Source organism: Globicephala melas, chromosome 1 (genome assembly GCF_963455315.2).
Source record: "Globicephala melas chromosome 1, mGloMel1.2, whole genome shotgun sequence".
Classification (NCBI taxonomy): Eukaryota; Metazoa; Chordata; class Mammalia; order Artiodactyla; family Delphinidae; genus Globicephala; species Globicephala melas.
Window position 1 is genome coordinate 168,922,314 of NC_083314.1, and position 26,888 is coordinate 168,949,201.

Consider the following 26,888-nt stretch of genomic DNA (forward strand, 5'->3'; position numbering starts at 1 on the left):
GAGAGAGATACACATTCCAAAGGCAGAATGCTGTCCATCTCGGAAGGCGAGAGCAGCCCCCAGGGCGTGAGTTTGTCCTGGAAAGTGAGAGCAGCCTGTAATTCTACTTCTCACCAAATACATGAGACACAACCCTTGGCTTCAAAGAGCTTCTCTGTGGTGGGAGACGCAGATCTGTCCACAAAGCAGGGGCTGTGAAGGAAGGCAGAAGGCAGAGAGGGCCCCGTGGGAGATTGCTCTGGTCCTGAGACCCGAGATCTATGAGACCACTTCAAGATACTTCCAGAAGCTCTCGCCGGGTTGTGCATGGGGTCAAGGGCTCTGTAGTCGGATGGTCTCAAGTTCCAATCCTGACTCAATTGCTTACTAATTGCAAGGCAGGAGCAGGGTTTTTTTGTATTTGTTTTTTTGCGGTACGCGGGCCTCTCACTGCTGTGGCCTCTCCCGTTGCGGGGCACAGGCTCCGGACGCGCAGGCTCAGCGGCCACGGCTCACGGGCCCAGCCGCTCCGCGGCATGTGGGATCTTCCCGGACCGGGGCACGAACCTGTGTCCCCTGCATCGGCAGGCGGACTCTCAACCACTGCGCCACCAGGGAAGCCCAGGAGCAGGGTTTTTGTTGTTGTTGTTGTTGTTTTTAACCTCTCTGAGACTCAGTTTCTTTCAGTTGGATGAAGATAGTATACTTCCCTCAGTATAGTTGTGGTGAGAATTAAAAATGCGATAATGCTTATAAAAGTCTAGATAAATGGAAGAATTATTATGCTAAGTGGTAGGCGCTGGGGAGGTAGACACGCCAACACAAAGGGGACCTAGCATCTCTGTTAGGTCCCCCTCTGAGGAATTCAGTGGTCTTCAGCCTTCTGTCATCCATGGCTCTACCCCACCTTCTGCTTTCTCCCTTAACCCAGGCCAACCAAGCCATAGGACACCTGCCATGTCAGAATGGCTTTGCACACACCTCCATGAGGGATTCGGGAATGAAACTCTGAAACCAAACAGGACCCTGTAGGGCCTTCCCTGGTACAAGTCCGTCCGTGTCCCCCACTTCTTGTTTGGCCTTCCCTGGGCTCCAAAGAGCAGACTCAAGCAGTTAATGATTAGAAAATAGAGTCAAAGGACTCCTAGTTCCTCCTGAAGGGATATAGATAACAATCTGACACAGATCCTTGAGTTGTCCTACAGAAACTAAGACCCCGTCTCACCTGCTGGAGCATGGTGACTACATGCTGACCACAGGGACATAGACCTCAGACGGCTTGGAACCAGAAGGCTGATGATTGAGATTTGAAAAACATCACCTCACCAGCAGCCAATCAGAAAATGTCCACGAGCTGATCATGTACCCTGCAGCCCTACCCCTAATGCTACTTTCAAAACCCTTGCCTGAAGGCCAGGGTAGTTCAGGTCTTTTGAGTACTAGCCGCCCATTCTCCTTGCTTAATGCCCTGCAATAAACACTGTACTTTCCTTCACCACAACCCAGTAGAATGGCTTTGCTGGTGTCAACTGAGCAGACCCGGGTTCAGTTCGGTAACAACTCTTCCTCTCACCAGCCTCCCCCATAAGGAATTGACCAGGGTCAGACACACAAGCCAAGCTCAGTGAGGCAGAGGCATAAAAAGGCTCTAGGTAACCTTCATCTCTCAGTTTATTTATTCATTAAGTCCTCCTGAATGTTCACTACAGGCCAGGCACTCTGCAAGGTGGGGCAGAGTCAGTGGGGGCCCTGCCCCAGCCAGTAGACCTCACCTTCCAGTGGGGCTGTGAGGACAGCTGATACCCAAGCACAAAAGATGGTAATACAAGAGAAAGACAGTCTGTGAAAAGTTCTACAAAGGAAATAACATGCTGTCTTTGATCATTATCCATGGGAGGGTAGGGGCTCCTTCAGAAAAGGAGGGAAGGGCAAGGACCATCTGCTGGGAGAAGACGGGTGAGCTGAGATCTAAAGGACAAGCAGGCAGGTGTGGGAGAGGCTGGGGCTGGGGAGCATTCTGGATGGAGGGAAAGCCCATAAGGCCAGTATGGTGGACCAGAGCGGGGGTAGAGGGCAGAGTGGACAGCATGAGGTCAGAATCAGGCAGCGGTCAGAGCTTGTGAGGTCTTAGAGGTCAGAGTGAGCAGTTCAGATCTCATTTCAAGAACCATGGAAAACCATGGGAGGGTTTAAGAAAGGCAATGGCCTGATCTGACCTATGTTTTTAACGGACCACTCTGGGCAGTTCCCTGGCAGTCCAGTGGTTAGGACTCTGCACGTTCACTGCTGAGGACGCGGGTTCAATCCCTGATCAGGGAACTAAGAATCTGCAAGCTGCGCAGTGTGGCCAAAAAAAAATAGACCACTGTGGCTGGCTGAGAAGAACAGATCAAGGGAGCCCAGGTAGGAGGGAGGTGTGGAACAGGAGGTGGCAGTGGAAAAGGAGAGAAGTGATCAGATTTGGGATATATTCTGGAGGACAGGCAGACGGGAATTGCTGACGGAGGGGAAGGTTCAAAGAAGGCCATGTGGTGGCTTGTTTGCTGCCGAGTCAATTCATGCCCTGAGCAGTGGAAGCTCCCATGACCAGAATCCCTGACCCTCCTTCTGCTGAGCTGGATGCAACTCGGAGACCTTCAGGTCACCCCCGGATCTTACATCCACAGAGTGTGAGCCCGGGGAGGCGGGGAAACGTGCCCAGGTAAAGGCAGAGGTCCCCTAGCTCCCAGTCCAGAACCTGCCTGACCCACTGGCCTTGATTTATTCCTTGGGCAAAGCAGGAGCTGGTCATCTAAGGTGCCGCCCCGGGCAAAGGGATTATCGAGAGATATTCTGCACGTAAAAGCTAGAAATGACCACAATTCCAAGCGATAGAGAATGGCCTAGCCAATTGTGCTTCATAACAGATGCACCAGACATGTAAATACTCAGGTGTTTCCAACTGTGGAGATACATAAGATATATGTATTTTGGTCTTCATCCAAGGTTTCTGGCTCACAGCTCCCCAAACCCTGTAATTCCTAAGTGATTAGAGCCACAGGGGCAACTTTAATTATAATATTTGGTTTTTATCCTCAGTTCCTAAGATAGCTTCAGAGTGATAAAAGTGAAACGAGTGTCTTCTGTGATTCACAACGAACCCCTTTCAACCACGCCTGAGTTTATGTTAACGGGGTGATTTTTGGAAAGCCGCTAGGTAACCTAAGGATGGGAGCTAGTTGCCAGACCAACCAAGTGATTAGAGGGTTGGAACTTTCAGTGCAGCCCTCCCTGAACAACCTCCAGAGAGGGGAGAGGGGCTGGAGTTTGAATCAATCATCAATGGCCAAGATGTAATCAGTCGTGCCCTATATAAGGAAGCCTCCATAAAAAACCCCAAAGGGTAGGATCCAGAGAGCCTCCCGGTTGGCAAATAAGGATACCTCCATGTGCTGGGAGGGCGGCACAGAAGCTTCTGTGGTCAGGACCCTTCTGGACCTCGTGCTATGCATCTCTTCATATGGCTGTTCATTCGTATCCTTTAATATCCTTTGTAATAAGCCAGTAATCGAGTAAGTGAACTTTTCCTGAGTTCTGTGAGCCACTCTAACAGATTAATCAAGCCCAAGGAGGGGGTCACGGGAACCTCTGATTTATACCAGGTCGTCAAAAGCACAGGTAATAACCTGGACCTTTGATTGGCATCTGAAGTGAGGGTCAGTCTTGCAGGACTGAGCCCTTAGCCTGGGGGATCTGATGCTGTCTCCAGGTAGATGGAGTCCGAATTGGGTTACATTGTAGGACACCCAGCTGGCGTCGCAGAATTGCTTGAGAAGACCACCCCACTCCTCCAGCACCCCCCCACACACGTGGTGGGCAGCAGTGTCAGAAGTAAAGCAGAGTGTTGAGGGTAGAGGAGACACAAGGTTACGCTTTCACATAAGAGTGTATAAATAGAAAATAAAAACAGCAGGCGCAAACTCTGACAACTATATAAAAGGTATGTCCACGTACTGATTAAGATTTGAAGGGAATTTGGTGGAATGTAAATAAAGTGTGGGGATTTTCTGTGTTCTTTTTTTTCTGTAGAGACGATGATATTTATGTAAAACAGTTTTATAAGTCAATGAAAATGGCTTATAAAATTACCCAACAAACCACCCCTGTTTCAGACGTACCATATGGATGCTTAAGCGCCAGGAGGTTTAAAAATAACAAAAAACTGCTCTTTCCACATAGGAAATACTCAGATGCACCAAGCTACCCTTCCCTTTCTTGTTAGCAGAGGGCGTTGCTGCAAACCAGCCTTTGAGCCCCCGGGTTTTCATCTCCTGGCCTGGACCGTGTAGTCTCTCACCTCTGCCCTCAAAGCCTTAATCTGCTATTCATGGCATCTGAGATGGTTGCTGGGGAAACAAGACAAATGTCACGTAGGGTTAGAAGGCAATTTTAGGGGGAGATGAAGCACAGAGAATCATGAATCCAGAGACATACAAGTCCACACTGATTCATCCAGGAAGAAAGAGGAAGCAGACATACCCAGGCCAGTCGATTCTGAAATCAATTCCTTGCCTCCCAGCCAAGGGGATGGGGGGAGCAGCAAAGGGCAAAAGGCTCAGAAGCCACGGTTCTTAGTTAGCTACAGAGCACACCGTGTGATCTTCCACGTGACTGCTACCCAGATAACTGTGTACCCTGTGGTACCCAGAGATGTGATCCACAAGCCGAGCAGCGGTCCTGCATTCGGGTTAATTCCCATTTCAGCTGTGAGAAAATCTGGGTGATGGAGGGTGAAGGCAGCAGAGAGTGATGAAGGCTGAGCCAGGCTTCTGTAACCCCCAGCAAGCCACCTGGTCTCTTGGGGCCTTTGTTTTCTCATCTGTAAAATGGCAGATTGGACTGTTTTGTTCCTGAGGCCTCTTCCAGTGAGTTTGACTGTCATGACTGCCCCCACCCTCTTTATTTTTTTTTCGGTACGCGGGCCTCTCACTGATGTGGCCTCTCCCGTTGCGGAGCACAGGCTCTGGATGCGCAGGCTCAGCGGCCATGGCTCATGGGCCCAGCCGCTCCGCGGCATGTGGGATCTTCCCGGACCGGGGCACGAACCCGTGTCCCCTGCATCAGCAGGCGGACTCTCAACCACTGCACCACCAGGGAAGCCCATGACTGTCCCTTTAAATAGCCAGCCCTGGTCATTACCTGGCAGCTTCCTCATTTTTATGCCACATTTTTAGGAAACCCATGATTCAATTTTACTGGTTGCAAGGGAAAAACTTCTGTTCCCAAAATGAAAATGAGAGACTGTAAATTAAGCTAAGCCCTTTGGCCACCAGCGGAAGCTGCCCTTCCTCACCCTGGCAAGGAAACTGCTTTCATCTGGGATTCTAGGAGCAATTCCTGGCAGCAGTCAGTCCATTTGCAGCTATCTCTGCTGCTGGATTTGCTCTCCCCTGGTACCTCCTGGGTCCACCCTAATAACACAGTCACCCTAGGAAACCCAGAGCAGGAGTAGAAAGAACACACACACACACAGAAGCTACTCTATTTACTTGCTGTGTGACCTCAGGCAGATCTCCTAACCTCTCTGGGCTTTAGTTTACTCTTCTGTGATTCATTCATTCATTAATTCATTGAAAGAATATTTACTGAGTGCTTGCTATGTACCAGCAATGAACAAAAGAGACAATAATCCCTGTCCTGATAAAGCTGACATTCTGAGATGAGGGGAAAACAATAAAAATAAATAAGCCAGTGATATGGCATGTCAGAAGGTGGTAAGTGATCTGGACAAAAATAAAAAGGAGTTGGAATAGTGATGTCTGCCTACTGCCTAGCCCTAAGGGTTGTGATGAGGACTGAATGAGCTGATGCTCATTAAATTTCTTCCTCAAACAGTAATGGGCTGTGCAAATATAAAGAATAATTATAATATATAAATGAACATTTTGTTCAATGAAAGCATTTACAGAGATCCCAAAGGCCCAGAGAATGTGGTGATCCAGGGATGGAGAACCCAAGTCAGCTTGAATCATGGCCTGGGGCTGGAAGGGAACTTGGACATCCGCTAGCCCAGGGATCTGGCTGTCCCTCGGAATCACCCAGGTGCTTTGAAAAACTGCCGAGGTCAAGGTCACACGGCAGATTCCCTTGAACCAGAGTCTCTGGGGGCGGGGCCAGGCATTCATGTTGTTTCTTACAAGCTGCCCTGGTGATGCCATGTGTGATCAGGGTCGAGAGCAGCACCTGACCATAGAGAGGGGGGTGACTTGCCTAAAGGCTGGTACCCAGGCCTGAGATCTTTCCTCCCCCAGGCCCAGTGTCATTGTGTGCCGCTCAGCACCTCATTCCCTTCCATGCTGGGAGCCCCCACGGGGCTGTCACCGCGTCTCGGCCACACCTCCCACCTTGCTGCAAGCCGGAGTGGCCCTCTTACCTGAAGGCTAAGAAACTGTGTTACTTCTCAGTGATGGCCAGGCTGTTGATCATTCCAACTTCAATTTCTGGTATGGGCTGAATTGCCCCCCACGCCCACTCCTGACTCACTCCACCCTCCACCCCCAGAAAATTCCTGTTGGAAGTCCTAACCTCTAATACTTTCGAATATGATTGTATTTGGAGATAGGGCCTTTAAAGAGGTAATTAAAGTAAAATGAAGTTGTATGGTTGGGCCCTAATCCAATGTGATTGGTGTCCCTATAAGAAGAGGAGATTAGGACACAGACACAGAAGGAAGACCATGTGCGGACACAGGAAGAAGACCGCCATCTACAAGCCTAGGAGGGAGGTTCTCAGAAGAAACGGACCCAGACCTTAGATTTCCAGCCTCCAGAACTCTGAGGGAATAAATGTCTGTTCTTTAGGCCACCCAGTCCCTGGTACTTTGTTCTGGCAGCCCTAGCAGTCATACCACCTCGTAATTGGTCACATCACGGGCATCCCGTCCCCTGTGGCACTGGAAGGACGAAGCGTATTTGATTCCCTTGCAGCCTAAGAACCTTGTGTACCCTTCAAGTCTCAAGACTAAGCTCAACTGTCAGTTCCCAGGGAACTTTTATAACCCCAATCGCATGTACCTTCACTTGCTTCTGTTCTGGACAAGGTGGTTGTTATTCTTCCTCTCCGAACAGACCATGAGCTTCTCGGGTCCTGTTCACCGTGTGTCCTCCACAGCATCAAGCACAATTCTCTAAACAGATGTCCAGGAAAGTCATGAATGAAGATATGAAATACAGTCTTTGGCCAGGGTTTCTTGGATCATCGGGGAAGAGTGAGTAATAAAAATTAAAATTATAGGGCTTCCCTGGTGGCACAATGGTTGAGAGTCCACCTGCCAATGCAGGGGACACGGGTTTGTGCCCCGGTCTGGGAGGATCCCATATGCCGCGGAGCGGCTGGGCCTGTGAGCCATGGCCACTGAGCCTGTGCGTCCGGAGCCTGTGCTCCGCAACGTGAGAGGCCACAACAGTGAGAGGCCCGCGTACCGCAAAAAAAAAAAAACACAAAAAAACACAAAAAATTAAAATTATAGGTCATGTTTAGGGAGCATGTGTTACTGCATAAGTCATTTGTCTAGACAATTTTATGAAGTAGATACTATTATTTACTGCATTTTACACATGAAGAAATTGAGGCTTGAACAAGTTAGTACAATTTGCCCAAGGTCACCCAGGTCGTCTGGCCCCAGGGCTTTCAGGCTTACCCACGGTGAGGTTAGCCCTACAGTAGGAATTGACCTTGACCTTCAGGGACATACGCCCTCCATCCTCAATTTCACTAAGGATCCTGGTCTGACCATTTGTTCGTCTCTTGCTCCCATCACTGTGGCCATCACTCTCTGGCCCTGCTGTCCTTTCCAGTCTTATCTGGACTTCTCCTCAGCCCCGTGGGCGGCTTCTGCTCTTCAAAGCTGCCCTGGGCTCTGGGTCAGAGCGGGCCATTCCTTCCAGAGAGATGCTCTCCTGTCCCTCCCAATCACAAATGGCCTTCCTTCAAGATCCCACATCCTTCCATGAAGTCCCTCTAAGCCCTCAGCCAAATTCTGGCCCCCCTTCTTGGGGAGCCCTAGCGCTGTGTCTGTCCCCAAACCATCACCTGTGATTCTGTCTTACACTACAGCTGGCTATTTGCAGACCCATCTCTCCTGTTCTGTTCTGGGCTTTGGAGGCCTGAGTTTATATTTCCCAGAGCATTTACGTTTTTGTTTTGTTTTATTTTAGTTATTTTGGCTGTGCCGTGAGGCGTACAGCATGTGGAATCTTAGTTCCCCGACCGGGGATCGAACCCATGCCCCCTGCACTGGAAGCACGGAGTCTTAACCACTAGACCGCCAGGGAAGTCCATCCCAGAGCATCTAATGTTAAACAGATTTTTTTAAATGTGTTGGTTTGCAAAATGAACTCATTTGCCTTATAGCACCCTCTCCTTTGAATGGACTTGGCCTTTCCCAACTGTGGACATGGTAGGGAGAGGCCGCCAGCAGGGGACTGACAGAAGATGCTTGGTAGGGCTATAGGATATCCAGGACCAATCCCAAGAGCTCCCGATGGCTTCTCGTTTTGCCTGGAACTGCTCTGCCTTGGGATGGAAAAGCAAAACATTCCAGTGAGAGGAAACCATTTTGGGATTTACTAATCAGGCCCCCAGAGGAATTAGGCGGGGAGGACTCAGTCATCCAGGGGCGCTAAAGATCACAGAATCCTGGCTGCCCACAGGCCTGGACATTGTGGAATTTTCTAGAAAGACTGGTGTCCCCGGGGGGGTCTGCTCCCAGGATGGGCGGATTAGAGAATTGTTCAGGTTGAGCCTCATCCTTCTTCTCTCTGTCCCTCTCTACAAGGTGAACTGAGTGGGGCACAGCACAGGGGAAGCATGTCTGCAACAGCCTGCGTGGGTCAGGTGACAATGTCCTCTACTTCGGTGGCATCTGTACAGCTCACACAGCTCGTTCACTCTGCTGACGCGACAGTCTGGAGATTCAGCAGGTCAGGTCAAGTTTGGGCAGCTCTGACGCTGGCCAGCTGCACTTGCCAAGTATTTTTTCACTCCTTGGTCACTTATTCTTACGGTTAACCTGTGAGGCAGGAAGGATCATTACCCCTGTTTTACACACAAGAAAAAGGGCCACAACATGATGTGGCCAAGATACCAGGAAGGCAAAACTTGAAGCACAGCAACTTAACTCTGAATCCCAATTTCTTTCCAGATTTTAAGCCCACAAATCCTCTAGCCTGCTTCTCCTCCACCCGCTAACTGACATCCCATTAGACACCATCAGACTGAGTTTAAAGGGAGCCGGTTATTCTTCTAGGCATCTCCTTAGACTGCATCACCTAGTCCAGCTCTTCCCACTGCACAGATGAGAAAGGGACTTGCTTATGGTCACCTGGGGAGCCAGGAGGAGTCCAGGTTAGAACCTGGGCTTTCAACTGGCTCTTTCCTACACAGGTGTCAAGTGTAAAAGCCCATGACCAATGAAACCAGAGCCTGTTTCAGAGAAAAATCATTTCACAAATTGGGGCAGGTAGTGAGTGACGATCCAACAGGACAGCTGCTGGGATTCCAGGGAAGCAGCCAGCTTTGAGAAGCCGGTGGCAGTGCCCCAAATACAACACTGGTCAAACAGGAAATGTACCAAAATTTGTTTTCAAAACCATGCCCTTTGCTGTTTGTCAAATGCAAAACACAGAAGAGTTTATAATGGCCAAGTTCAGAGGCCATGGCACAAAATCAAAGTAATTCCCAAACCATTTAGCACACTGCTGACGGAACCACCTTCCAATAGCCAGCTCACCATTGCTTTTAGGATCAAGAACAGTCATTAGGTCAGCATTCAGGGCCTGCCTTAGTTGTCCTTAGCTCATCTCTCCAGCATTACCTTCTACTATGCACCTACTTATACCCTTCAACCAACTACACTTGCTCCCACAAATGCTGAACACTATCTTTAGGCTTTTGTTTCCTCTCTCCTGATAGCCATTCCTTCCAACCCCACTTTGTGAAATTCCTGCTTCTCCTATAAGCTCTGGTTCATTTTATTGCTCTTTTTTCTAGCTTCTTGAGTTGAATGTGTTGTTTATTTAGACTTAATTCTTTCTGTTTTCTAATACATGGACTTAAGGCTACTATGCATTTTCTTCTGAATACAACCATGGCCACATCCCAAATGTCTTAGTAGGGAGCACTCTCACTGTTCATTTCCAAAACCAGTTTTGTTTTCCTCTTAACTAAAGAACTATTTAGAGGGGTAGTTTTGTATTTCCAAGTGGTTAGATTGGTTTTTCTATGCTTTTATGGTTAATTTTGAATTTTATTATATTATGGTTAATGAATGTGGCGCATGGGTGCTGTAAGACTGAATATTTGTGTCTCCCCTCTCCCACAAATTCGTATGTAGAAATCTAATCCCTAAAGTGATATCATTTGGAGGTGGAGCCTTTGGGAAGTGACTAGGTCACGAGGGTGGAGCCCTCATGAACGGGATTGGTGCCTTTATATATATATATATTTTATATATATATATAATATATATGTATATATATGATATATAATAAATATATATTATATATATTTTATAAATATATATAATATACACTTAAAATATATATTATATATATTTTACAAATATATATTTTTGTAAAACATTTATTTTACAAAATGGATGGAACCCCTGCCCTTGCATTGGAAGCACAGAGTCTTAACCACTGGACCACCAGGGAAGTCCCCTCATGCCTTTATAAATGAGTGTCCAGAGAGATCCCTTGCCCCTCCCACCGTGTGAGGACCCAGTGAAAAGACAGAAGTCTATGAATCAGGAAGCAGCCTCTCATCAGACACTGAATCTGCTGGTGACTCAATCTTGGACTCAGCCTCCAGAACTGTGAGAAATAAATTTCTGTTGTTTATAAGCCATCCAGTCTATGGTATTTTGTTATAGCAGCCCGAATAAATTAAGACAATGAGATTTCTGCTTTTTGTGATTTGTTGAAAATTTCCTTGTAGACTAATACTTGATAATCATTAGTGATATTAGATATATGCTTGAAAAGAATGTGCTTTTTGGGGTACAAAGTTATATATAAAGATACACATATAATCTATGTATTTATATAATCTATCACATAATTATGTATCATGATACTAGATTATATTATTATACAGGTATATTTTGTGTAACGCAATATATATTTATGTTACATATAATATGTAATTAAGCTGTTTAATTTTTATTTAACATTTTGTTATCTATATTTCTTTTTTGTCTACCATATTTCTTATGATATATATTAGAATCTTCCCTTCCTGTTCATATACCATCTCCTCTGTGAACTTCTTCCGAATGCCCTAGGCAGGCTATTTCAAGGCTGACTGCTGTCTCTGAGATGAGTCCATTTTTAGACGGGTTGCTGGTACCCTAAGCATGACTTTGTCCTCCGTGTCCCTTTTCCTCCAAGCCTGGAGTGCCATTTCTCTCTCCTCTTTATCCTATGTGCTCACCTCTTCTCAAGATCTACATTGTGTTTTTCTTTTTCTTCGTGACTTCCCCAGACACTTCCTTGAGTTTCTGTTGAGCTCAACAACTGTGTTTTTGTCTGTTAAACAGTAATCACACATGCCTGGCTGACCTTCTGGGTTACTGTGAAGGCCAAAGGAGATAACGACTGTGAAAATGCTTTGAAAACTCTCAGGTACAAATGTCAAATTATTTACAATAATTAATAATTAGACCCATAATGACTGGAACACAAAACATCGTGACTGTGTTATGGCCTAGTGTGGAATCTGTTGTGGGGCAATATTGTCCGGAACTATTAACAGCAATTGAGGGACGCCTGTCAATCAAGGATGAGGCTTGCTTAGGAAATAAAGTAAAGCATCCTATGAGCTCTTTTTACACAACTGATCATGGAACGGCATTCTGAGGTCAGACGCTGCTCTCAGAGATACGCTTGGGAAGAATGTGGTCAAAGTTTTGCTTCTCTTCTGTAAAACTTGGTGGCTCGTTGTTTAGATTTCAAAGATGTTATTTTCCCAGTGGGTATCTTTAATGCTTCTGTACTGTAAGGAAATACAAAGCCTTCAAGGAAAAGTCTTTTTCTTCTGACTTAAGAGGCAGAGAGAATAATCCTCTGCATGTAAAGAAATTGATCTGATTTTTCTCTTCCTACCAGGGCAGCCACCGAATACTCAATAATGTTATTACTTATTTAGAGCATATTAGGTACCAGAACACTGCTAGTGTTACTGAGTCCAAACTCGCTCTCCTTGCTGCACAACAGGCCAATAAATTGGGAGGCGAGGTGTTGAGGCAAGGAACACTTTATTCGGAAAGCCAGCAGACCGAGAAGATGGCGGACTAGGGTCCCCAAGAAAACCATCTTATGGGGTCTGGATGCCAGTTTCCTTCATAGAATCAGAGAGGGAAGGAAAGTAAAAAGACAGAGTAGAGAGGGCGAGGTGGGGAGGAAGTAAAGTAAAAAGGGCCATCAGTCTTGACATCTCCTGGAATGGTCAGCCTGGGGGGAGGGGATGTGATAAATGTGTTAATTTCTTCTTTCTCGCAGCCATTCACAGGTGGGTAGGGTTCCCTGAGGTAGGCCATTATGCATGATTATAATACCAAAAGCAACGAAAAGCAAAAGCTAAAGTCAAAGAAACAGATCCAACATGTAGTCAAAATTGGCTCTTCCCTGTTATATTAGATGATCTACAAGTGTTTTTGAAAAAATTGTGCACCTCAGATTGGGACTTGAACCCACGTGGCTGGGACTCGAACCCAGACAAAACCCCCAGTCTTCCAACTGAGATCACACACCTGGTTTCAGGACTTAATGAAGCTCAGGTTCTTGATGTCTCATCACAGAAAGAATTCAGTGAGAGACAAAGTGATAGGTAAGAGGTGGATTTTTTTAGAGAGAAACACACTCCACATGGGCCATCTCAGAAGGTGAGAAAGGCCTTGGGAGAAACACACTCCACAGATGGAGTGTGGGCCATCTCAGGAGGTGAGAAAGGTACCAGGGCACGGGGTTGTCAGTTTTAATAGGAGTGGGTAATTTCATAGGCTAATGAGTGGGAGGAGTATTCCGGCTATTTTAGAAAGGGGCGGGGATTTCCAGGAATTGGGCCACCGCCCACTTTTTGATCCTTCTGGTCTGTCTTGGAACTGTCATGGCGCCTGCGGGTGTGTCATTTAGCTTCTTTTTGTGTGTGTGTGGTACGCGGGCCTCTCACTGTTGTGGCCTCTCCCATTGCGGAGCACAGGCTCCGAACGTGCAGGCTCAGCGGCCATGACTCACGGGCCTAGCTGCTCTGCGGCATGTGGGATCTTCCCGGACCGGGGCACGAACCCATGTCCCCTGCATCGGCAGGCGGACTCTCAACCACTGCGCCACCAGGGAAGCCCTCATTTAGCTTCTTGATGTGAGCGTATACTGAGGCTCAAGGTCTAGTGGAAGTCGACTTGTCTGCCATCTTGGACCCACTTGGTTCTAATCAGTTTATGTCATGTCCTTGGGCTATGTCTTTCTTTCAAAGGTTGTGCCCTGCCTCCTTCCCTCCTGTTTCATTTTCATTAACCCTTACTGCAGTATTTTATTATTCCCATTTTGAAGGTGAGGAAACTAAGTTTTACAGAGGTTAGGATTAGGAGTCTTGCCCTAAATTGCACAGTGGTGAATCAGCATCTGAGCCCAGGTCTGTCTGACTCCAAAACCTGGGTCCCATGATCCCCTGCAGAGATCCTCACCATCTGGACTCCATCAGACGGCTCCTACCTGGGCTCCTTGCCTCCTCCTTACTTCAGGGTATCCCACCCGCTTCTGCCAGGTCAACTGTCCTGCAGCCCCACCTTGCACAATTCTCCTTCACTTCCACCCTTCCTGAAAGCCTTACTCAGGGTGAAGTCCAAATCCTTCGCAAATCAGACTTTGACTCCCACATCCCCAGGCTTGTTTCCTTTATCGTACAGAGTCCAGGCCAGGCCAATTCAGTGATTCTGCTTTGTGCTGCTCCTTTGCTTAGGTCTTCCTCTTCTCTGCAGGATCTTTCCTCTTTTTCTCTACTTACGTGAGGCTTATTCTTTCTTCCCAGCCTAACTCATCCTTTCTCTCTCATGAGGACTTTCTTGCTGAGTTCACATCTCAGTGATCTCTCCACCCTCAGAATTTCCATGGCATCCATCCATCCCTCCATCATCCATCCATCCATTCACCCAGAGCTGACTGATCTGAGGCACAGTATAGGCACTAAGGATAGAGACATAGTCCTGACTACAGAATTAGGAGCAGGTAATTACAATCCAATTCAACAGCACTTGCCGATTTCAAGTGATGTCAGTGTACCAAGGACCATGGAAATGTGGTGATGAATGAGAGAAACATGATTCCTGTCCCAGTGGAGCTCACAGCCTGGTGGGGGAGAACTCCAGTGCGATTAAATGGGAGGGGCCCTAACCTGGACTTCTGTGGATGGTCAAGGAAGGCTTTGAGAGCCAGAGAGCCTATATCGTCTAGCTCTGCCTGGATGGTTTCAGAAAATTTCTCAGAGTCTACAGCATTTAATCTGGGAACTAAATGTACCCAGCGAGAAAGAAAAACGTAAGTGGACGGTTGTATCAGTCCTTTAGTATCATTTAGGTAGCCACCCAATTCTTTGAGCAATTAAAAACAGCTGTCCTTGTTTTACAACTTTTGTCTTTACAGTACCAGAGGTGTGGCTTCAGAAACAATTCAAAGCCCATCAAATTTTTTTTTTTTTAAACTACTCCCCAAACCTCCCCTATTTATCTTAAGAGGCTTGTACGCATTGATGATGGCAGACTCAGAGACTTGTGGATCCACCCGTGGAACAGAATGGAGACCCAGAAAGATACGCCCAAGCCCATATGTTTGGCAAAAGTGCAAAAGCAAAAAGATGGCCTCTCCTTCCAGTGGGAGGAGGGCCATCGGACATGGGCAGGCAAAACACCCAAACAAGCAAGCCAGCCAGCCAGCAAACAACAAATCAAAAAACCCTTGACCTAAACTTCATACCTCAGACAAACAGGAACCCCAAAAGGATCATGAACCTCCACGTCCTCATTTGTCACACCACCTACAAAAATAAACTCCTCATGGATCAAACACATGGAACTTGCATTTCTCTCCCTGTGCCTTTGAGATGTAAATGTTCTACCTGGTCTTTTCCAGGAACTCTTTTCAAGCCATCTCTTTATTTATTTTTAAAATTTTATTTATTTTTGCTGCATTGGGTCTTCATTGCTGCACGCAGGCGTTCTCTAGTTGCGGCAAGCAGGGGCCACTCTTCGTTGCGGTGTGCGGGCTTCTCATTGCAGTGGCTTCTCTTGTTGCAGAGCATGGGCTCTAGGCCTGTGGGCTTCAGTAGTTGTGCGGTGCAGGCTCAGTAGCTGCAGCTTGCGGGCTCTAGATCGCAGGCTCAGTAGTTGTGGCACACGGGCTTAGATGCTCTGCGGCATGTGGGATCTTCCCGGACCAGGGATTGAACCTGTGTCCCCTGCATTGGCAGGTGGATTCTTAACCACTGTGCCACCAGGGAAGTCCCCAGGCCATCTATTTAAAAATGCAAATTTCAGGAAGGTAACTTATCAAACGAAGAAAAACCAAAAGGGGTAAAGGTCATTTGGAGCTTGACTTGTCAAGGAGAAATGCAAATCTTAAGTCTTCTCCACAAACATTAGTAAAAGGGCTTTAGCCATCTGAACAGATGACCTTGATTTGTTCCATCTGCCAGAAATCCAATTTGAATCAAACCTATTTTGTAACTTGTGGGGTTTATGTTATTGTACCTGAGTCATGGCTGAAGTTTTGGAACAGGAGTTATGGGTTCTCTGTTTGTGCCTGTTGGTATGTGTCTTGTAGATGTGATGTTTTCTACCTTTGGATGGCATTGCCAAAATTAATTTGTAAAAGTGTTTCATTTAATTGGTTTAAAGAAAATTAAGGGCTTATATAAATTCTCAGAAATATAATAGAAACTAACCCAAATGAATTTCAGGTTCATGTGATTTGGGAAAATATTTGGTATTAAACCTAGTTTAAGTTTGTTGGTTTAATTGATACAGGTATGTCTTTAGAGTTATATATGACTACTGTTCTAAATATAAAACAATTTCTGTAGAAATAGCTGCATCTGGAAAACTACCAAACTGCTTCTGGAAAGTTCCTCATGATGTATAGAGTTGGCTTTTGTTAAACTTATTCTGTGGGGAGTGGACGTCACCTTTTCCAGGATACACGTGTTAACTCAGCCACATGTGGATTCATTTAAGTAAGTACACATTGAGAGTATATGAGGGGCAAGGAACGGAGTTTGGTACTATGAGAGACACAAGATTACTATGTCCTCTGCTTTCGAGGAGTTGGTATCTAGACATAGCAATTCTTTTTATATGTGCAGCACTTTGCAATTTATAAAATTTCTGCATATGCATATACATCATCTCACTTGAGTCTAACACCACCTTGAGATACGGGGCAGATGTTGCATCAGCATTTTACACATCAGGAAACAGACTTAGGCAAAGGCACACATTCAAGGTCACATGATGCAGTAGCTGCGATCGGGATACTACATTTTAAAAAATATTAATATGCTTTTCTCCTTTATATTTACTTACCTGACTTCCCCCTGTTCTGCCAGGTTACCTGTGTTTTCCGAATGTTTTATCAACCACAGTGACACTTCCACTGTGGGTGACATGTGAGGACAGTTTTCCTGTCGTAAACTGGTTACATGAAAGCCACATTTTTAAAGATTTCCCTCCAGTGAAAATTATTTTTGTTGGAGTGGTTTTTATTTTTACTTCTTAACTACATTCTTTTTTTTTTTCCCAGCACACCACCATCCCCTCCCCACTGCGGTTTCCCCACCTTGGGGTCCATACGTTTGTTCTCTACATCTGTGTCTCAATTTCTGCCCTGCAGACTGGTTCATCTGTACCATTTTTCTAGGTTCCACATACATGTGTTAATATACAATATTTGTTTTTCTCTTTCTTACTTCACTCTGTATGACAGTCCCTAGATCCATCCATGTCTCAACAAATGACCCAATTTCATTCCTTTTTATGGCTAAGTAATGTTCCATCGTATATATGTACCACATCTCTGTATCCATTCGTCTGTCGATGGGCATTTAGGTTGCTTCCCTGACCTGGGTATTGTAAATAGTGCTGCAATGAACATTGGGGTGCATGTGTCTTTCTGAATTATGGTTTTCTCTGGGTATGTGCCCAGTAGTGGGATTGCTGGGTCATATGGTAATCCTATTTTTAGTTTTTTAAGGAACCTCCATACTGTTCTCCATAGTGGCTGTATCAATTTACATTCCCACCAACAGTGCAACAGGGTTCCCTTTTCTCCACACCTCTCCAGCATTTGTTGTTTGTAGATTTTCTGATGATGCCCATTCTAACTGGTGTGAGGTGATACCTCATTTCACTTTTGATTTGCATTTCTCTAATAATTAGTGATGTTGAGCAGCTTTTCATGTGCTTCTTGGCCATCTGTATGTCTTCTTTGGAGAAATGTCTATTTAGGTCTTCTGCCCATTTTTGGATTGGGTTGTTTCTTTAATATTGAGTTGCATGAGCTGTTTATATATTTTGGAGATTAATCCTTTGTCAGTTGATTCATTTGCAAATATTTTCTCCCATTCTGAGGGTTGTCTTTTCGTCTTGTTTATGGTTTCCTTTGCTGTGCAAAAGCTTTGAAGTTTCATTAGGTCCCATTTGTTTATTTTTGTTTTTATTTCCATTACTCTAGGAGGTGGGTCAAAAAAGATCTTGCTGTGATTTATGTCAGAGTGTTCTTCCTATGTTTTCCTCTAAGAGTTTTATAGTATCCAGTCTTACATTTAGGTCTCGAATCCATTTTGAGTTTATTTTTGTGTATGGTGTTAGGGAGTGTTTTAATTTCATTCTTTTACATGTAGCTGTCCAGTTTTCCCAGCACCACTTATTGAAGAGACTGTCTTTTCTCCATTGTATATCTTTGCCTCCTTTGTCATAGATTAGTTGACCATAGGTGCATGGGTTTATCTCGGGGCTTTCTATCTTGTTCCATTGATCTATGTTTCTGTTTTTGTGCCAGTACCATATTGTCTTGATTACTGTAGCTTCGTAGTATAGTCTGAAGTCAGGGAGTCTGATTCCTCCAGTTGTTTTTTTCCTCAAGACTGCTTTGGCTATTCGGGGTCTTTTGTGTCTCCATACAAATTTTAAGATGATTTGCTCTAGTTCTGTAAAAAATGCTATTGGTAATTTGATAGGGATTGCATTGAATCTGTAGATTGCTTTGGGTAGTATAGTCATTTTCACAGTATTGATTCTTCCAATCCAAGAACATGGTATATCTCTCCATCTGTTGGTATCATCTTTAATTTCTTTCATCAGTGTCTTATAGTTTTCTGCATACAGGTCTTTTGTCTCCTTAGGTAGATTTATTCCTAGGTATTTTATTCTTTTTGTTGCAATGGCAAATGGGAGTGTTTCCTTAATTTCTCTTTCCGATTTTTCATCATTAGTGTATAGGAATGCAAGAGATTTCTGTGCATTAATTTTGTTCTGCAACTTTATCAAATTCATTGATTAGCTCTAGTAGTTTTCTGGTAGCATCTTTAGGATTCTCTATGTATAGCATCATGTCATCAGCAAACAGTGACAGTTTTACTTCTTCTTTTCCAATTTGTATTCCTTTTATTTCCTTTTCTTCTCTGATTGCCGTGGCTAGGACTTCCAAAACTATGTTGAATAATAGTGGTGAGAGTGGACATCCTTGTCTCGTTCCTGATCTTAGAGGAAATGCTTTCAGTTTTTCACCATTGAGAATGATGTCTGCTGTGGGTTTGTCATACATGGCCTTTATTATGTTGAAGTAGGTTCCCTCTATGCCCACTTTCTGGAGAGTTTTTATCATAAATGGATGTTGAATTTTGTCAAAAGCTTTTTCTGCATCTATTGAGATGATCATATGGTTTTTATTCTTCAATTTGTTAATGTGGTGTATCACATTGATTGATTTGTGTATATTGAAGAATCCTTGCATCCCTGGGATAAATCCCACTTGATCATAGTGTATGATCCTTTTAATGTGTTGTTGGATTCTGTTTGCTAGTATTTCGTTGAGGATTTTTGCATCTATATTCATCAGTGATATTGGTCTGTAATTTTTCTTTTTTTTTTTTTTTTGTGGTATGCGGGCCTCTCCCTGTTGTGGCCTCTCCCGTTGTGGAGCACAGGCTCCGGACGCGCAGGCCCAGCAGCCATGGCTCACGGGCCCAGCCGCTCTGCGGCATGTGGGATCCTCCCGGACCGGGGCACGAACCCATGTTCCCTGCATCGACAGGCGGACTCTCAACCACTGCGCCACCAGGGAAGCCCTCGTAATTTTCTTTTTTTGTAGTATCTTTGTCTGGTTTTGGTATCAGGGTGATGGTGGCCTCATAGAGTGAGTTTGGGAGTGTTCCTTCCTCTGCAATATTTTGGAAGAGTTTGAGAAGGATGGGTGTTAGCTCTTCTCTAAATGTTTGATAGAATTCACCTGTGAAGCCATCTGGTCCTGGGCTTTTGTTTGTTGGAAGATTTTTAATCACAGTTTCAATTTCAGTGCTTGTGATTCATCTGTTCATATTTTCTATTTCTCCCTTATTCAGTCTTGGCAGGTTTTACATTTCTAAGAATTTGTCCATTTATTCCAGGTTGTCCATTTTATTGGCACAGAGTTGCCTGTAGTAGTCTCTTAGGATGCTTTGTATTTCTGTGGTGTCTGTTGTAACTTCTCCTTTGTCATTTCTAATTTTATTGATTTGAGTCCTCTCCTTCTTTTTCTTGATGAGTCTGGCTAATGGTTTATCACTTTTGTGTATCTTCTCAAAGAACCAGCTTTTAGTTTTATTGATCTTTGCTATTGTTTTCTTTGTTTCTGTTTCATTTATTTCTGCTCTGACCTTTATGATTTCTTTCCTTCTGCTAATTTTGGGTTTTGTTTGTTCTTCTTTCTCTAGTTCCTTTAGGTGTAAGGTTAGATTGTTTACTTGAGATTTTTCTTGTTTCTTGAGGTAGGCTTGTATAGCTATAAACCTCCCTCTTAGAACTGCTTTTGCTGCATCCCATAGGTTTTGGATCATCGTGTTTTCATTGTCATTTGTCTCTAGGTATTTTTTGATTTCCTCTTTGATTTCTTCAGTGATCTCTTGGTTATTTAGTAACGTATTGTTTAGCCTCCATGTGTTTGTTTTTTTTACATTTTTTCCCCTGTAATTCATTTCTAATCTCATAGTGTTGTGGTCAGAAAAGATGCTTGATATGATTTCAATTTTCTTAAATTTACTGAGGCTTGATTTGTGACCCAAGATGTGATCTATCCTGGAGAATGTTCCATGCGCACTTGAGAAGAAAGTGTAATCTGCTGTTTTTGGATGGAGTATCCTATAAATATCAATTAAATCTATCTGGTCTATTGTGTCATTTAAAGCTTCTGTTTCCTTATTTATTTTCATTTTGGATGATCTGTCCATTGGTGTAAGTGAGGTGTTAAAGTCCCCCACTATTATTGTGTTACTGTCAATTTCCTCTTTTATAGCTGTTAGCAGTTGCCTTATGTATTGAGGTGCTCCTATGTTGGGTGCATATATAGTTATAATTGTTATATCTTCTTCTTGGATTGATCCCTTGATCATTATGTAGTGTCCTTCCTTGTCTCTTGTAACATTCTTTATTTTAAAGTCTATTTTATCTGATATGAGTATAGGTACTCCAGCTTTCTTTTGATTTCCATTTGCATGGAATATCTTTTTCCATCCCCTCACTTTCAGTCTGTATGTGTCCCTAGGTCTGAAGTGGGTCTCTTGTAGACAGCATATATACGGGTCTCGTTTTTGTATCCATTCAGCAAGCCTGTGTCTTTTGGTTGGAGCATTTAATCCATTCACGTTTAAGGTAATTATCGATATGTATGTTCCTATGACCATTTTCTTAATTGTTTTGGGTTTGTTTTTGTAGGTCCTTTTCTTCTCTTGTGTTTCCCACTTAGAGAAGTTCCTTTAGCATTTGTTATAGAGCTGGTTTGGTGGTGCTGAATTCTCTTAGCTTTTACTTGTCTGTAAAGCTTTTGATTTCTCTATCGAATGTGAATGAGATCCTTGCCGGGTAGAGTAATCTTGGTTGTAGGTTTTCCCCTTTCATCACTTTAAGTATATCATGCCACTCCCTTCTGGCTTGTAGAGTTTCTGCTGAGAAATCAGCTGTTAACCTTATGGGAGTTCCCTTGTATGTTATTTGTCATTTTTCCCTTGCTGCTTTCAATAATTTTTCTTTGTCTTTAATTTTTGCCAATTTGATTACTATGTGTCTCTGTGTGTTTCTCCTTGGGTTTATCCTGTATGGGACTCGCTGTGCCTCCTGGACTTGGGTGGCTATTTCCTTTCCCATGTTAGGGAAGTTTTCGACTATAATCTCTTCAAATATTTTCTCGGGTCCTTTCTCTCTCTCTTCTCCTTCTGGAACCCCTAAAATGTGAATGTTGTTGCGTTTAATGTTGTTCCCAGAGGTCTCTTAGGCTGTCTTCATTTCTTTTCATTCTTTTTTCTTTATCCTGTTCCACAGCAGTGAATTCTACCATTCTGTCTTCCAGGTCACTTATCTGTTCTTCTGCCTCAGTTATTCTGCTATTGATTCCTTCTAGTGTAGTCTTCATTTCAGTTATTGTATTGTTCATCTGTTTGTTTGTTCTTTAATTCTTCTAGATCTTTGTTAAACATTTCTTGCATCTTCTCGATCTTTGCCTCCATTCTTTTTCCGAGGTCCTGGATCATCTTCAATATCATTATTCTGAATTCTTTTTCTGGAAGGTTGCCTAATTCCACTTCATTTAGTTGTTTTTCTGGGGGTTTATCTTGTTCCTTCATCTGGTACAAAGCCCTCTGCCTTTTCATCTTGTCTGTCTTTCTGTGAATGTAGGTTTTGTTCCACAGCCTGCAGGATTGTAGTTCTTCTTGCTTCTGCTGTCTGCCTCTGGTGGATGAAGCTATCTCTACATTCTTTTTTATGATCAAAATATAATCAGAAAATACATAATGGTTAAATATCCTGCTTTCCCTGAAGCAAGACTCAGATTCCGTAAATCTTTGGTGTCTGGTGAAAACGAGCTTTCCAGTTCATAGACAGCCATCTTTCTGCTGTAACTTCACATGGTGGAAGAGATTAAGGTGCTCTCTAGGGTCTCTTTTATAAGGGCACTGATCCCATTCATGAGGGCTCCACCCTCCCGACCTAATTCCCTCCCAAAGGCCCCACTCACCTCTTAATACCATTGTGTTGGGGGGTAGGATTTAAACATATGAATGTTTTTTAAAAACATCTTTATTGGAATATAATTACGTTACAATGTTGTGTTACTTGCTGCTGTATAACAAAGTGAATTAGCTATATGTATACATATATCCCCATATCTCCTCCCTCTTGCGTCTCCCTCCCACACCTCTAGGTGGACACAAAGCACCGAGCTGATCTCCCTGTGCTATGCAGCTGCTTCCCACTAGCTACCTATTTTACATTTGGTGGTTAAACATATGAAGTTTGAAGGGACATGAACATTCACTCTATAGCAGTAACTAACTCTGTGAATGACGGTGAATATCTGTTTATATGTCTGCATTCTAGTGTTTCCCCCACTAGAATGCATGCTCAAGGGCAAAACAGATGCCTCAGTCATCTATTGAGAAGACATATGATAGATTCTTGTTGTATAAATTAATAAATGAATGAAGAATGAATGGGAGCCAAGAACAGAGTAAGGCATTTACTCAGAAGAGCTCAGCCACATTCATCCTCTCTCTCTTCTCTCTTACATTTCGTTACAAATTGTGTGACTTTTCCTAACAAATATAATAACACGTGTTTAAAGTCATTCCTAGGATACGAGTGAGGCAGGCTGGGAGCTGGGACCCTTTGCTGCAGTGCTTGCACCTGAATGCACCTCTCCTCAAGCAACAAAATACAAAGAAACTATAAGGGACCAAAAATAACTGCATGCATGCGCAGTTGGGGAAGATTACGGACAAAAAGATACAGAAAGACCAAAAAACCCAACTGCCACTTCTGAAGAGCTAGGAACTGAAACAGGTGTTGGGAGCAAAAGCAGGGTACTGCGCATGCCCCCTGCACACAACACCACCAAATGGGTGGGCAAACCACCTAAGCTACCCCTCCGGCCAGAGCCCGGGTCACACCCCGTAAGGAACCAGCTTGCCCCCACTCAGGGAGCGAGCAAGGGAACCTGCTACTTGTTTTCACTCCTTCCTGCAGCTTCAGGAGCCCCAGTAAAGCCTTGTCTGAATTTCTTGTCTGGCCTCTAGTCAATTTCTATTGATTGGGGAAGGCCAAGAACCTTGGTCAGTATCAGGAGGACAAGTGGGAAAAAAATAAACATAAAGAGATAAGCACAAATATAGTCCTTTTAAAACCAAAATACAAAAATTTGCTTTTAAAGCTAGTGATATAAATCAGACTGTTGTTAAAAACTTTAACTGTAAGGAAAGAATTAAGTCCTATGTAGTATGTTCTGGTTATACATTGAAGTTGTGAATAAAAACACAAATAACCCCATTTAAAAACAGGCCAAGAAGCTTGTATTAGTTTCCTACAGTGGCTGTAACAAATTTCCACAAACGGCATAGCTTAAGACAACAGAAATGCATTCTTTCCCACTTTTAGCAGCTTTGGAAGTCTGAAATCAAGGTGTTGACAGGGCTGGCTCCTACTGGGGCTCTGAGGGAGAACCTGATCCATGTCTCTCTCCTAGCTTCTGGTGGTTGCTGGCAATCTTTGGCATTGCTTGGCTTCTGGAACATCATTCCAGTCTCTTTGCCTGTCTCCACATGTCATTCTCTTTGTGTATGTCCATGACCAATTTCACTCCTCTTATAAGAACACCAGTCAAACTGGACTCAGAGCCCACCCTAATCCAGTATGACCTAACATTGACTTAATTACATCTGCAAAGACCCTATTTCCACATAAGGTTCCAGGTGGACATGAATTTTGGGGGGACACTACTCAATCCATTATACAGCTGAATAGACATTTCTCTAAAGAAGATATACGAATAGCTTATGATAGGTACATGAAAAGGTGCTCAACATCACCAGTCATCAGGGAAATACAAATCAAAACCACAATAAGACACCACTTTACACCCACTAAGATTGCTAAAATCAAAAAGACAGCTAAAGGGACTTCCCTGGTGGTCCAGTGGTTAGGACTCTGAGCTTCCAGTACAGGGGGCGTGGGTTCGATCCCTGGGTGGGGAACTAAGATACCACATGCTGCACAGCTTGGCCAAAAAAAAAAAAAAAAAAAAAAAGACAGCTAATAAAGAGTGTTGGTGAGAACTGGAACACTCATACACTGCTGGGTTGAATGTAGAATGGTGCACCTTTGGAAAAGTCTGGCATTTGCTCGAAAAGTTAGACACAGAGTTACCACATGACCCAGCAATTCCACTCCCAGGTATATCTATCCAAGAGAATCAAAAACATATGTCCCCACAAAAACTTGTATAGGATGTACATGAGAGCATTATAGATAACTAAAAAGTGGGAATATCCCAAATCCACCAACTGGTGAATGATGCAACACAATGTGCTATATCCATTCAGTGGAATATTTTCAGCCACAAACAGGAATGAAGAATTCATTCTATGACACGGATGAACCTTGAAAACATGCTAAGTGAAACAAGCCAGACACAAAAGGCCACATATTGTATGACTCCATTTATAAGAAATGTCCAGAATAGGCAAATCTATAAGACAGAAAATAAATTAGTGGTTTCCAAGGGCTGGGGGCAGGAGAGAATGGGTAGTGACTACTTATGGGTGCAGGGTTTCTTTTAGAAGTGATGAAAACATTCTGGAATTAGATGCTGGTAATAGTTTTCTTTCTTTCTTTTTTTTTTGGTAATAGTTTTGAAAACTTGTAAATAAAAATTTACACTGAGAAAAAAGAATGGAAGGATACAGTGTGAGAGTAAAATTTTATACAGTCAGAAAATCTAAATAAAAACAAGCTGTGAGGGCTTCCCTGGTGGCACAGTGGTTAAGAATCCACCTGCCAATGCAGGGGACACAGGTTCGAGCCCTGGTCCGGGAATATCCCACATGCCTTGGAGCAAATAAGCCTGGGCGCCACAACTACTAAACCTGTGCTCTAGAACCCGTGAGCCACAACTACTGAAGCCCGCGTGCCTAGAGCTCGTGCTCTGCAACAACAGAAGCCACCACAATGAGAAGCCCATGCACCGCAGCAAAGAGTAGCCCCCGCTCGCCGCAACTAGAGAAAGCCCGCATGCAGCAACGAAGACCCAACTCAGCCAAAAATAAATAAATAAAAAACAAACAAACGAAAAGCAAGCTGTGATGTTTCCTTCTCTGGATCTTTAAGTATTTAATAAGTGAAATAATATAAAGTGACTTACCCTATCAAAAATTTAGAGTAGTGATAAAATAACGTTCTTCATGGATTCTGAGTACATGTCTCTCAGTGTAACATGGAAGACTGTGGTACTGGTGTTGTTTGTCACTTGACGTCAAGATCCTAAGGAAGTTCTGTGGTAAATTATCATGGAAGATCTGTGTCAGAAACCTCTGTATCACAAGTTATTTTGGGTACGTTTATAAGACTCCCTTAAAATTTACTCTTCATATCTTGCCTGGAATCAGTTGGATGGTAAAAAATAAATACCAGATTAAAAAACAAACACTGCTTATCTGTTAGATTGCTAAAATCTGACAAATTCACCAATCGGTAAAATGCTGTCACCTTTTAGGCTTTATAACACTCATCAGTATGCTGAAGTACATACATGGTGTTTTTGTCTGCCCTTCTTCTGTTTCCCTTTCTGGGGTAAAGGACTTGCCCACCTGGCCACAGGGATGGGCATGTCATCCAACCAAGCCAATCAGAATCCTCCCCTAGGTTGGGACTCTAGAAAGTTCTCCGTCTACCTGTTTGCTGCCTTGTTCTCTACTCTGAGAGGAAAGTCCTTTTTGCCGTAAGAGGGGATGAAGTGACCACTAAAGAGAGTTAGAATAAGGAGAACTGAGAGATGAAGGGAAAGAATTAATTCTTTACCCTTCTCTTAATCTAGGTGTTTAGAGCTCTACATTTCCCTCTCAGGATTGTTTGAGCACCCTTCCTCTCCTCCCATTTGGTACCAGGGTTGGTCTGTGTGACCAACAGCATACGGCAGAAGTGATGGGATAGCACGTCTGAGTTTAGGTTATAAAAAGACTCCAGGGGCTTCCCTGGTGGTGCAGTAGTTAAGAATCTGCCTGCTAATGCAGGGGACACAGGTTTGAGCTCTGGTCCCCGGAAGATACCAGATGCCTCGGAGCAACTAAGCCCTGCGCCACAGCTACCAAGCATGCACACCCTAGAGCCCGTGCTCCACAGCAAGAGAAGCCACCGCAATGAGAAGCCTGCGCACCACAAGGAAGAGTAGCCCCCGCTCGCCGCAACTAGAGAAAGCCCATGAGCAGCAATGAAGACCCAACACAGCCAAAAACTAAATCCATAAAATAAATAAATTTATAAAATACAAATACTTTATATAAAAAAAAGACTCCATATTGGGTTCTCTCTCTGATCCCTCACTCTGGGGAAAGCCAGCTTCTATGCCCTGTGTGCACCGACGGGGAGGCCCTGTGGTGAGGAACCAAAGCCTCCCGCCAACAGCCCTGTAGTGAGCCCGGAGGCGGGTCTTCCAGTCCCGTCAGGTGACTGCAGCCCAAGCTGACTACTCAATGGAAACTTCTGAGAGACCCTAGGCCTTCACCTTCAGACAGCCCCAGACTCCTGACTCTCAGAGACTGTGAGATAATAAATAAATGCTCTGTTGTTTTAAGATGCTAAATTC

At 44.1% G+C, this 26,888-nt stretch overlaps 1 protein-coding gene across 4 annotated transcripts in view; it reads right to left on the reverse strand.

Annotated features, from left to right (window-relative positions):
* Nucleotides 1-4,723: 4,723 nt before the first annotated feature.
* RCAN3 (RCAN family member 3) overlaps nt 4,724-26,888 on the reverse strand; it is a 60,548-nt gene continuing 38,383 nt past the window's right edge. For 2 of the 4 annotated variants that reach the window (XR_009566226.2, XR_009566228.2), the window contains 3 exons: nt 25,449-25,578; nt 7,032-7,144; nt 4,724-4,837 (listed from right to left, as the gene is read on the reverse strand). The gene's annotated coding sequence lies outside the window, so the exon portion shown is untranslated. Of the gene's footprint in view, nt 4,838-7,031; nt 7,145-15,492; nt 15,525-21,992; nt 22,012-25,448; nt 25,579-26,888 lie in introns of those variants that run through there. The other 2 variants (XR_009566229.2, XR_009566230.2) reach the window with 2 other exon arrangements.